At 39.5% G+C, this 11,223-nt stretch overlaps 1 protein-coding gene and 1 long non-coding RNA gene across 3 annotated transcripts in view; one reads left to right on the top strand and one right to left on the bottom strand.

The window, feature by feature from the left end:
• LOC117108846 (protein Wnt-1-like) overlaps positions 1–11,223 on the bottom strand; it is a 63,812-nt gene that overhangs the window by 48,043 nt on the left and 4,546 nt on the right. The window lies entirely within an intron of this gene.
• Positions 830–9,535, top strand: LOC117108863. Its single transcript, XR_004445429.1, has 4 exons — positions 830–989; positions 4,717–4,960; positions 6,047–6,165; positions 7,281–9,535. It is a non-coding gene; the product is annotated as an uncharacterized LOC117108863 (long non-coding RNA).

The following is an 11,223-nucleotide window of genomic DNA, read 5'->3' as shown; positions in this document are numbered from 1 at the left end:
TTGAGGCGTTGTGGGCTATCATTTTTTTCTTTTTCTTTCTTTTTTCCTTTTTTTTTTTTTTTCTTTACCCCCCTAAATCCGCCCCTGAGAGCGGAGATTATTAAAAAACTAATGGCGTGGCGCTTTCCATTGTTCCTATTGTTACCAATCTCACGCATTCCCATAGTTCGGTAGGTCTATCATAGACCCTACATCATCGTAAATAGACATTAAAGATGCTTGTGTCTTCATTGTGTTATTTATTCATTTGAACATTGTATACATTGTATTTATAATTGTTTCATTGCACACAGGCGCTTTCCACTCGAAATTGAGCGCCGCAGTGCTTATTCGAGAGCGGCGCTTAGCGAAAAATTATTCATGTATGATGCCGCGGGATGCGGTGCTTATTCGAGCATTTACGGTAATAAAACCAGGTAAAAGAAATACAAGAGAAAACAAGCAAACAAAATGTACATTACATGAGGATTGCCACTATCAAGTGGTTCTCCTAAACATCTTTAAAAGCATAGGCCTATAGGCCCCAACATAAAAATCACACTCAAATAGGGCCTAGGTATTTCATTATTGACAAAGCACTGCAGTTATGTTTCACATTGCTGTAAAGACAAGAAAAACAATGGAATCATAAATATTAGCTTTACATAGGCCTATATGTAAAAAAAAATTAAATCTTGGCGATTTACGGTTCTTCAAACGCGTTTTTTCAAAACGTTTTTGTCGAATTGAAATTGACTTCTTGTCTGTTTGTGGTGTCACTGATGGAAAGGCTGATTACTCCGACGATAGTGCGAAGTGGGCGAACTTTCATACTGGTACATGATTCCACTGCTTTTCTCGTCACTGGTACAACAGTGTGATAGTATTGACGTACCGATCGCGGACAGTGCACTTTTGACGCGGGCATCGCTTTCCACACCCATCAACTGGCCGCCCGGGCAAAGCATTGCCCGCGGGCTTGCTCATCTACAACAGATAGGCCTAATGAGGTAAATTTGTATTAGTATAGAATCATCAACATAGGCTAATCCATCTCAACAGAAAATGATGCAAGCAGAAAGTTGTTATTTAGAACAACACCCTGATATACTAGACAACTAGTGTTGTAGGCCTAGGCTTATTATAAGTCAATTTTTAATTATAAAAATTGTAAAACCTGAACTAGTCTAAATTATGGTAGTAAATTCAGGAATAGTAATGTTTTATTTGAAGTGGTTGCCTTCTTTGCGGACAGATCGCCCTCGATTTTGTTCTTTTGTCATGATAGAATGCAGTTAGGCAGCTGGCAGAACTCCGACAGCCTGCTCGACAAAGTAGGCCTAAGTACCCTGTCCCCCCCCCCCCCTCTCTATTTCGGATTCCTGGATCCACCAATGCAAAGTGCCACCAATTTTCTTAATTAGTTTAGAACAAATACCGTACTCGCGCGAATAAGCGCCCCGTATGAATAAGCGCCCCTCTCGAATAACCGCCCCTCCTAATGTGAAAATTTCCTTAAGCGCCCCGTTTGAATAAGCGCCCACTTCTAATTTGAATAAGCGCCCACTTCTAATTTGAATAAGCGCCCCCTAATAAAAATAATTTCATAATATATTCTTTTTAGCAAATCAATAATCCAATCAATCCTGGAACTGTGGTTGTTGGCATGATTTGAGCTGCAGCAAAGTGGAAACACATTCTTCATAGGTCAATATCAAAATGAGTATATTATATGTCTATGCCTAGTCTTACTCCTCTTTTTCTTTTTCCAACCTATAGCACATTCTCATCGAAGTTTTCAAGAAAAAATACAATGATCCTGCCATCCTGCTAATCTCAATCGGCCGATGGCCAACAAGCTAACCCCTACCCACCATCACTAATTGCATCTAGTCACTATTATGACATTCACGCATTCTTGTCATGAGCCATGTTCTCTGGACGATTATTTTTTCCGCCTAACCACCATTCGTAATGTCCTTAAATAATCTCTTTTCATTCAAAAAGTGCCTCTAGAATTTAATAATTTTCCATAAGAACCCCCCGATTTTCATTTATTTCCATAAGCGCCCCCTCAATTTCCACTCTGTTTTCACAAGCGCCACGTTAATAAGCGCCCATGAGAAAGTGCAATAAAAATATTTTAAGCGCCCGGGCGCTTATTCGCGCGACTACGGTATGTCACTGGGGCCCGCCGATCTGTCTTAGGCCGTTATTGGGGGCCTTATCAATGAAATATATTTGATTCTTTACTTTTGTGGTGAATCATCTACTGTCAATTCTTGTCATCCTATTGATGAAATATCGACATTGAGTAACCGTGAAGACTTAAAATGTCCTGAGGGTCTGCAAAAATGCTGGGTACCATACTAAATACTGAATACTACCGGTATACTGTATATCAAAGTAATAATTTCACAGGGACAAAGAAAAATAATGCCATTGCTGAGTGCCAAAATTTGTATAAGATCAAGTGGAGCAACGGCGGCACCAGGGTTTATTCACGGTGGACTCGTGGAGCTAAGTGGTTCAACAAGGGGTCAGGTATTTTCTGCAGGGTCCAGGGGTGTAGCCCTGCCTGGGGTCCAGACAGTGGCGCGCCAATTTTTTTTTTTTTGGCCACGAAAAGGGATTTGAGACGTTTTAGAACGTCCCCCACCATGGTAGTTTCAGGGACGGATTTAGGGGCCGGGCCGGCCCCGTCCCCGCCTCCCCCTCTCTTTGGAAGGTAAACAAAAAGAAAAAGAAAAGAAAGAAACAAAGAAAAAAAATTGAAGTTATTTTCGGGCGTCTAGAACACACAAATTTCGCGGGGGCATGCCTCCGGAACCCCTAAGGTAGTATTATCTCGATCTTCCCCCCTCCCTCTTGGACCCCCATATTGTCCAAAAAGTTTAAATATTAAATGAAACCTTTGAAAATTATCATTGTGTAGGCCTGCAGCGAGTAGAATGCTCAAGTGAGCAAGGTAATAGTGTAAAGCTAACTGAGGTTACGATTGTGTCGGGTCTTGTGATGGTAGGACGGGCATCAAATCCATGAACGCATTTTAAGATAGTGCACCTCTATAGATGCCGGAAATGACACTCTCTAAAACTGCATAAGATGCTTTGTGGGAGTAAACATGCTTTTCTTAGTGCAGTGTTCCGTGCCGAGAGTATTGGGTTCTCCTCGCCGATGTCGATTCTGTACCCATTTCCCAAGGGCCGGATACAGGACTTTCTCCAGTGATGGCCAGTGGCGTCGAGAGGGGGGGGTGTCAGGGGGTCGCTGCCCCGGGTCTACTGGGGGCCAGGACCAGGATGAAAAATTTTCGGGGTATGAACAAAATCTCCATAGGACCCGAGCCCAAGCCAGGATTAAAACTTTTGTTGTCAAACAAACTTTACATTATGGTTTTATGGGCGTCTTTCTCAGTCTTTCTGTATTTTTTTAACTAGATAAATAATCCCCCAGTTGAATAATAATCCACCCAATGCTCTCCCGTTCCAAACCAGATGTTTGGAACGATTATTATCGTTTATTCATCAGATTATTCTGATACATCTACATTGCAAAAAAATAATCACATGGAATGGAATCATATTCATGTATGTGGGTTTGGACAAATTAGGAGGAGACTTAATTTGGGGAACGGCCGAGTGGTGGTCCCAAGTGAAGGGGAAGGGCCACGTGAAGTGTTGCCCTGGGTCCTTACTGGCTCTCGACGCCACTGGTGATGGCGCCAGGACCTGCCCGACTGAGGGGCTAAATGCCCCGACGGGGGGGGGGGGGGGAGGGGCTAGTGGAGCGAATTGAGTCTCACTTGGCTGGGGGACAGGGGCTGCTTAGGGCCCCCGGTGGAGGTCGATTGGGCGAAGCCCCCTGGAAGCCACGGATATTTCACGAATTATGGCGAATTTTTACTATTTATTTGAATGATATGCATCGAGTTACGGTATAAAATATGACTTCATGTATGTTTTCTAATATGAACTTCCAAAACCAAAACATTTTGAATAAAGCAAGAAACAAAGAGTATGCAATGTAACCATCTAATTTATTTTCAAATCCTCATTCTTGAAAGTGAAATTCTACATTTTGGAAATTTTGCATGAAATCTGTTAACCACGCTGTCAAGGTCGAGGTTGCTTCACCTATCACGATGTACAGTATTCCAAGCATCATGAGGCTATCCAAACGAACATTTGTCATAAAAGAACGCAATTTATTTTTATTTAGTCTCATTAAACTATTATTATTAATTATTATTATTATTATGATTATTATTATTAACACAAATAGTTTAATGAAACAATATGGTGGCTAAACGAACATTACATAATTAAATAATATTTTTTTATTTGTTTATTCCCTGACAAAATTTACTGGTCTTTCCCGACGGGGGGGGGGTTTGCTTCCCTGGCAAGGGGGGCTATAGCCCCCATCCCCTCTGGCGCCACCATTGCTTTTCAAAATTATATTTTAAAAATTCGTAATCGAGGTAGAAATGGTAGAGACATAATTATTACATGTATATGCAAAAATATATTACATGACATAATACATGTATATGCAAAAATTCATAAGCTTGCTTGGATATTCAAGTTTGCTAGTTTACAAACGTTCAAATTTGATGACGCAGTGTTACAGACGTGCGGATGAACACATCCCGATCATTGCAAAGGTTCCTATTGCTTTTGCTTTACAGCATAGGAACCAATTTTACATATTAAAAATTCATGTATTGATTTCCAGTCAATTGAATACGTCTGCACGTATTTTAAGGAACAGTTTTTGAGAATAACAGAGCTACTTTCTAAGGTGAAATCGTTGATGCCATTGGACCTCTGAAAGCTGTCACCGAAAGCTATTCTAGCCGACGTTACATTTCTTAGATTATTGCAATTCGCAGGAATTAGAGAACTTTAAAGCAGTTTCAATATCATTTTTGAAAATACATTTTATCATCGGCAAGGGAGACAATGTGCAGAGTCTAAGGGTAAGTCATAGAAAGGAAATAAAATATTAAAATAAATGTTTTATTCCTGCAAAGTACGTTGACCACATCCTCGCATACAGAGAGTTTCAAATCCAACAGCTAAACCGATTTTCCGTCACAATCTTTAGTTATTAAACAAGATTGCAAAATCAATTGTGAATAATAGTAAGTTCAATGACACATGGAGACACTAGAGGAAGATTAACTTGACTGACTAAAGTACAGATAACAATCAGGTACATTGTTGTTCCACCAGAAAAAAATTTGTTCCTAATAGGAAATCACAAAATGTTGTTCACTGTACTATAATTTTAACAGCTCACTCACAATCTTGTCCGTAAATAGTCAAAGTTTCTTTTTAAAAGATGAGTAATAGCTACAAATTATTTGAGAATAGAATGGTAATCTAAGTTCATTAGAAGAAACACTTTGTTGAAATAAACCTACTGCAATTGTCAATATAGATGGCTAAACTTCCTACAAGCAAGACTCCTGCTACAACTGGTTTGGTTTTTATTCAGTCTAAATTAAAAACAATTTATTTTAAAAGAAAAAAAACTATACAGAGAACCTCTCCTTGGGACACCTATTCAAAGGAACACCCTTATTAAGGAGACACTTTTCCAAGAAACGAGTTGAAATATATCTTTTAACACTACAGTCAACACCTACCGTATTAAGGGGACGGGGATCACTTTCTGAGTGTGCCAAATAATCAAGTAAATAATAAAACCTTTTATTATTGTATCACAACAAATACATGAGTCTTAAATAAGAAAAAATAATTCAACTTTATATCTTGACACCCGTTGAACAATAAACTTAACATCAAACCAGTATTTTTGTCTATTGAAGAACATTGGAATAGGCCTACTTCGTATAAACCAGTATATACTGTACATGGTTCTAATCCATACCGTAGTTACACTGATCCTCATTTCTAAGTCGCTACTCTGTGCTTTTGCATCCAATAGAAAGCTAAATATTTATTTAAAAAAAAGAAGGTAGGCCTATTTGGTTATTACCATTGCACCATGTAATAATATTTGGAAAACAAAACTTGTTTTAATTACCGTACATTTCTAGACTATAAAAGGAGAGCTAAAAGCCATGAACCTATGCTGGAGAAGTATCAAGAGAAGAGTCCAAAGCAGACAGTGGAACACCTTCGTTGCTGCACTGCATGCCAGGAGGCATGGTGGGCGGTAGGTATACAGTAAGAAAGTAATGTATTGTTTGGGCCAGAGGTATATATGATAGGTTCCGGCCCATTTCCACTTCTGCCTTCTCTATAACCTGTAAAATGCTCCTACCACCGGTTTCATACATATAAACCAAAAGTAACTTGAACTTTGGAGGGCCGTATTATTCAAAATAATTACTTCATTACGCAGTTCAAGATCGCTTTCGTACAAAGCTAAAGGCCATCGAAAATGTGGGTATTGAAGTAATAAAATTTGGTGGTAGTCATTGTGTCAGATTTGTTTCAGGGTTTATGACACCGTGTGTCAGAGATCTGTTTCAGGGTTCTTCTCAATTGTGCTTCTCAATTGTATGCAGTGAGTAGAACCCCTCTTTAAGGGACACCTTCAGAAAAAAAGAACTGTCACCTTTGTTCCAACTCCTGAATAGGGTTACCCCTATTCAGGGGACACTAACTCGGGCGAGTCGAATGGCCGAGCCGTTTAAGGCAGGGACGCCGCAACCTACAGCCATTATATCGGCGCCTATGTTCCCCACCCCAGGATTTGTTTGTTATTTTAAAGAAAATAATTTAATCAATCAATAATTTTTACTTTTTTGATGTAATGTAATGTAGTGGGATTTACTATAGCGCATTACACCGAAGTCTCAATGCGCTAAAATAAAATAATAATAAAAAGAAAATCCAACTAAAGATTCTATGCTAACCAACTAAGGAAAGGAACCGAAATGAAAGAACTATAGCAGAAGAACCGCACATCATCGCACCGTTCTCCCGCAATTTAAAACCATTGTCAAACAATGGTTGGCCGGAACATAATTCACATGTGCCATAATGATGCACGGTATCTATTCTAACTAAAGTTATAAAAAAAGAAAAAGAAAAAAACTAATAACATATAGTATAAAGGTGTGATTTTAATTTAGTTTTGAATACATTCAAATAATCTATTTTTTAAACAATGTTGGTTAGTAGTTACTGTCAAATGAGTTTGTTGGAAATGTTGATAGTTTGGTGCAATGTATACACATGGAGGTAAAGTACATGTGATGCATTGGATGTTAGTTACATTTCTGTCACTTTTTTTTTCAAGGTTTTTGTTTTATTTCTATGTAGGCAAATATATGAGGTATGGTTAAGTTTGCCGATCCAGTCGGGGAAATAAAAGAAACGAACGTACTGTGGCTTATAATATTGTCGTGTGTCCCGACCAACGCAACATTACCGACTCAAGACAACAACCCTGAACTGACGACTCGCACTGCTGAAATTTTGTAGGGTTTTTCTTTTTCTTTTGGGAGGGGAGGGGGTGTATGTTTTTCTTTTCTTTTGAGAATGATCTGAGGAAAAAAAAACTGTTGACGAAAGTTGCTCATCAGACCACTCAGAATACAATAGAAGACAGACCTCTCTGATCGCCCTCCATATCACATGATTTTACCGCCTCGGATGTAGTTGACTTTTATATATTCTTTATCCTAAAATAAATAAACTAAAAGAAAAAAACATATTAGCAGCGGCTCCAGCGATTTTGTGTGCAAATAACCACCTCTTGCCAAGGCTCTTCTTTTTCAAAGCTGTGCTCACCAACGAAATCGGTTGCTTCTTTCCCAATTGAGGTCTAGGGTTTCCAAACAGGGGTTGTAAATTCCAGCCCCTTGGTATTTGGTTCAATACCTGTCAAGTGACAGAGTTTTTCTTTACAACCAAAATCAACTCCACTCAGTATTAAGACTCTTAATGGGACTTCACTTCATGTTTTTTATCTTGTGTTAGGGATTGTCATTTTTGTAAGTCATTGATTAGGCCTAATATTGGAAATTCCTGGCCCATGATCTCAAATTTATAACAAACTGAAATGATCTGACAAAAATTGTACATATTTTGGTATTAACTCATTACCCTTGATCGTTTATATTTTACTAGTAGGCATCTGTCTATCCGAATAAAAATACTAAGTAATAATAAGAAATAATAAGATAATCAAAAAAATGATAGGCTATTGAAAAGAAAAGCTAAAATTTATAGAAAGTTTGAGACTTCTGATGGTGTAAAAGACCGTATTTCGGGCATTTATTTTTCGGGATGGCCCAGTTTTCTTCCCCGGTTCCCCTCCCCATCTCCCTATCCCTGATTTCGAGATAAAATGTACAGTACTTCCATGGTTAAACCACAAAGAAAATTTCTATTTTATCTGTGGTTAAACAGAATACATAACCAGCTCACCAAATCAAGACGTGCGTGGAATACCGACTTACCGTCGATCATAGTAGAAATATGTTGCAATTATACTAATTAGTGTTCGCTAGACCGAGAACACGTTCACAGTACAGTACTATTGAACTTATCCAGTGTCATACTATTCATAATGTTATAATACGGCATTACCGTGCGAAATGTATTGTAAAGTAGGCACTGATTGACGTACCGTATGTCGGTACAGAACACGTGTTTGTGCACGTTTGTTACGTCGTATTTTGTAATATCATGTACTTTTCTTTGTCTCTAAATTTCCCCGAGGGTAAATTTTCACACTGTCTTCAGCCTCAATTTTCCCACTGTTTTCAGCCTGCTGGGCCTATGGTAGGCATTTTGTAAATCACCGGTACTAATATAAAAACGCTATGTTGGTAGGCCCCTACATGTGAACACGTGCCAAGAAACTTAACAGGTGAAGAAAAAGTACTATGTAAGCCTAGACCTACGCTTATTATACTGTAAGCCCAGAGGTCGATATTATATGATCCAGGGGTGGATTTGCCCGATGGGGGGTCCGAAGTCTCTGACGGTGGGAGTGTCCCCTACGAGAGGAGATTTGACTTGGTCGGGCGTCGCTCAAAATCTTTCGAAATTGGTCCATGGGCGAAGAATATGACAATTGAGGTGTTTCAAATGCTTATTTACTAATTAATTTTAGAAGCTACTAATATGTAGAAAATACTTTTTTTTTCTCCCCGACGAATTGTTGTTTTTCTCGCGCTGGGGGCTAGATCTCCCGACGAGGTGTCCCACCCGACTAGGGCTTCCCCTGCTATGTTCATGCTATACCGGTGCAAGGCCTACTATGAACATAAAGAGCGAATTAAGTATCCATTTCGACGTCTAGGATTTATACGAGACCGAGAGAGCGAGCCTACGGGCTCTATCTCATTCATTTAACATGCTCATATCAAGAATGCGTTACTGTGAACGAACCTATTGATGTGCCGCAACGTAAATAGTGTTTAGATTTCGTCAACAAGTTATGTTTAAAAAGCTGGTAACATTTAGGAGTGGAGTGGAGTGAGTGTAGGCCTCTAAAGCCGGTTACTCACTGCGTGCGACGGCAACGCGACGAAGAACGCACGCGAAGACGCAGACCCAACGGATCGTCTTTTTAATGAGGATCCGTTCAGATTGCCACTGACAATCAGCAGTCGGCGTTGCGTCGTCTATCGCTTGCCGGAAGCAGATATGGATTTGTCGTACGACCGTCGTACGACGCAGTGAGTAATAATAATAATAATAATTATTATAAAGATTTATAAAGCGCACATCTCCACCAATGGTGTCCGGCTTAAGAAGTTCGACTGTCGGCCGACCATCTCCGCTCTCTGAACGCTTAATGACACGTACGACGCCATCTTCTGAGTGCCAATTACACTGAGCGGATCGTCATTCAAAACGAATCGTTGCACGCGTCTCATCGCGTCGAGCCATGGAGTTCCGTCAGCGCAGTGTATTCCTGGCATAATAATTACGATAGATCATAAATAAGCTTAGATTACTTTTCTACAGAAATAAATGTATATTGTGCTCGATAGTCTATGTATTCTGCAGAATTGAGAACAAGATAAAACTATTTCATTTTTTGTCACCGCTGCGTCGGTTTATTCTATGTTTTGTTTGAATATATTGGATTAAAAAAAAGTTTTAGTAGGCCCTGTCGATATACTGTTTACCTTTATATTGACATCAATTTTACATCAAAATACTGTTTTTACAATTTCAAATTCGAATTTTCTAGTTTGAATTAATTATCGCGTAGGCCTAGTTAATTTTTTTAACCTTCAAGTCCAATTTTGTTTAACCCAAAGTCCGGAAGAAATGTTGGTATGCGCCTTTTAAATGTTTTTTAGATAAATTAATATCATTGTGTGTATGCTATTATGAAGCAAAATAGTTTTAGTCACAGTATTCTAACTCATTTCTTTGAGAGATTATCCCTTAAGACTTGTTACCCTCTGTGGTTTAATGATGACAGTTTTCAAAATCCTGGATCCGCCACTGGAAAACACATTACTGTTGATACTGATGACAATGATGGGGATACGAACTGGGCTTATCACTTTTCGAGGTAAGGAGTTACATGTCTAAACTTGGTTGGTTGAATGGTTGAAGAAAACAAGGCATACGACGACTCCTCGACGGAGGCGGCACCAGCGGAGGTTCGGAGGGGGATATCCCATTACGGAAAATACTCCCGTCGTCCGACGCCACGGCGAGGTCGTTGAACTAAAAATATTAATTTGCCCATCCAAATAAGGTTTGTGTTTGCCAATTCCCTAATAGTGTGGTCTAAAATACTGGCCATCCTAAACCATAAAAATTCCCCATGAACCCCACCAGGAATTTTATTCCGGGAGCCTGACTGAGGCAGGCCACCAACCACTTAGGTCGGTACCCTTATCAGACTCGTTGGCCCCCACTGTCGGCAAAAGTTTGGAGCCACCAATTCTCCCTACTCAGTCATCATAATAAGCAAAGTAGGCCTAAGCTGCTCAAACCGCCTGGCATTTTTACACACGACGGTGACGATAGAATAGAGCCTTCGATAAAGTGGGATTCGTCAAACTGGGTTGTTTCATGGTTTTTTAGATTCAGCAATGTCATTCAACAAACTGCGTTTCGGTAAAGTGGACTCGGCAATCTGGCATTCGGCAAACTGGATTTCAGCAGACTGGTGGAAACGGAAGTCATTCCACCACTGTAATTAAATAAAAAATATAGCTATTTACACCTAGTGGTGATTATAATAATAGAATATAATACTCATCGGCGCAGATCATGGGTGGGGGGG

This window comes from Anneissia japonica, unplaced genomic scaffold, assembly GCF_011630105.1.
Source record: "Anneissia japonica isolate Jap-2015-1 unplaced genomic scaffold, ASM1163010v1 scaffold26_len2425191_cov177, whole genome shotgun sequence".
NCBI classification, from domain to species: domain Eukaryota; kingdom Metazoa; phylum Echinodermata; class Crinoidea; order Comatulida; family Comatulidae; genus Anneissia; species Anneissia japonica.
The sequence above is the reverse complement of the archived record's forward strand: the minus strand, read 5'-3'. Positions and strand labels throughout refer to the sequence as shown.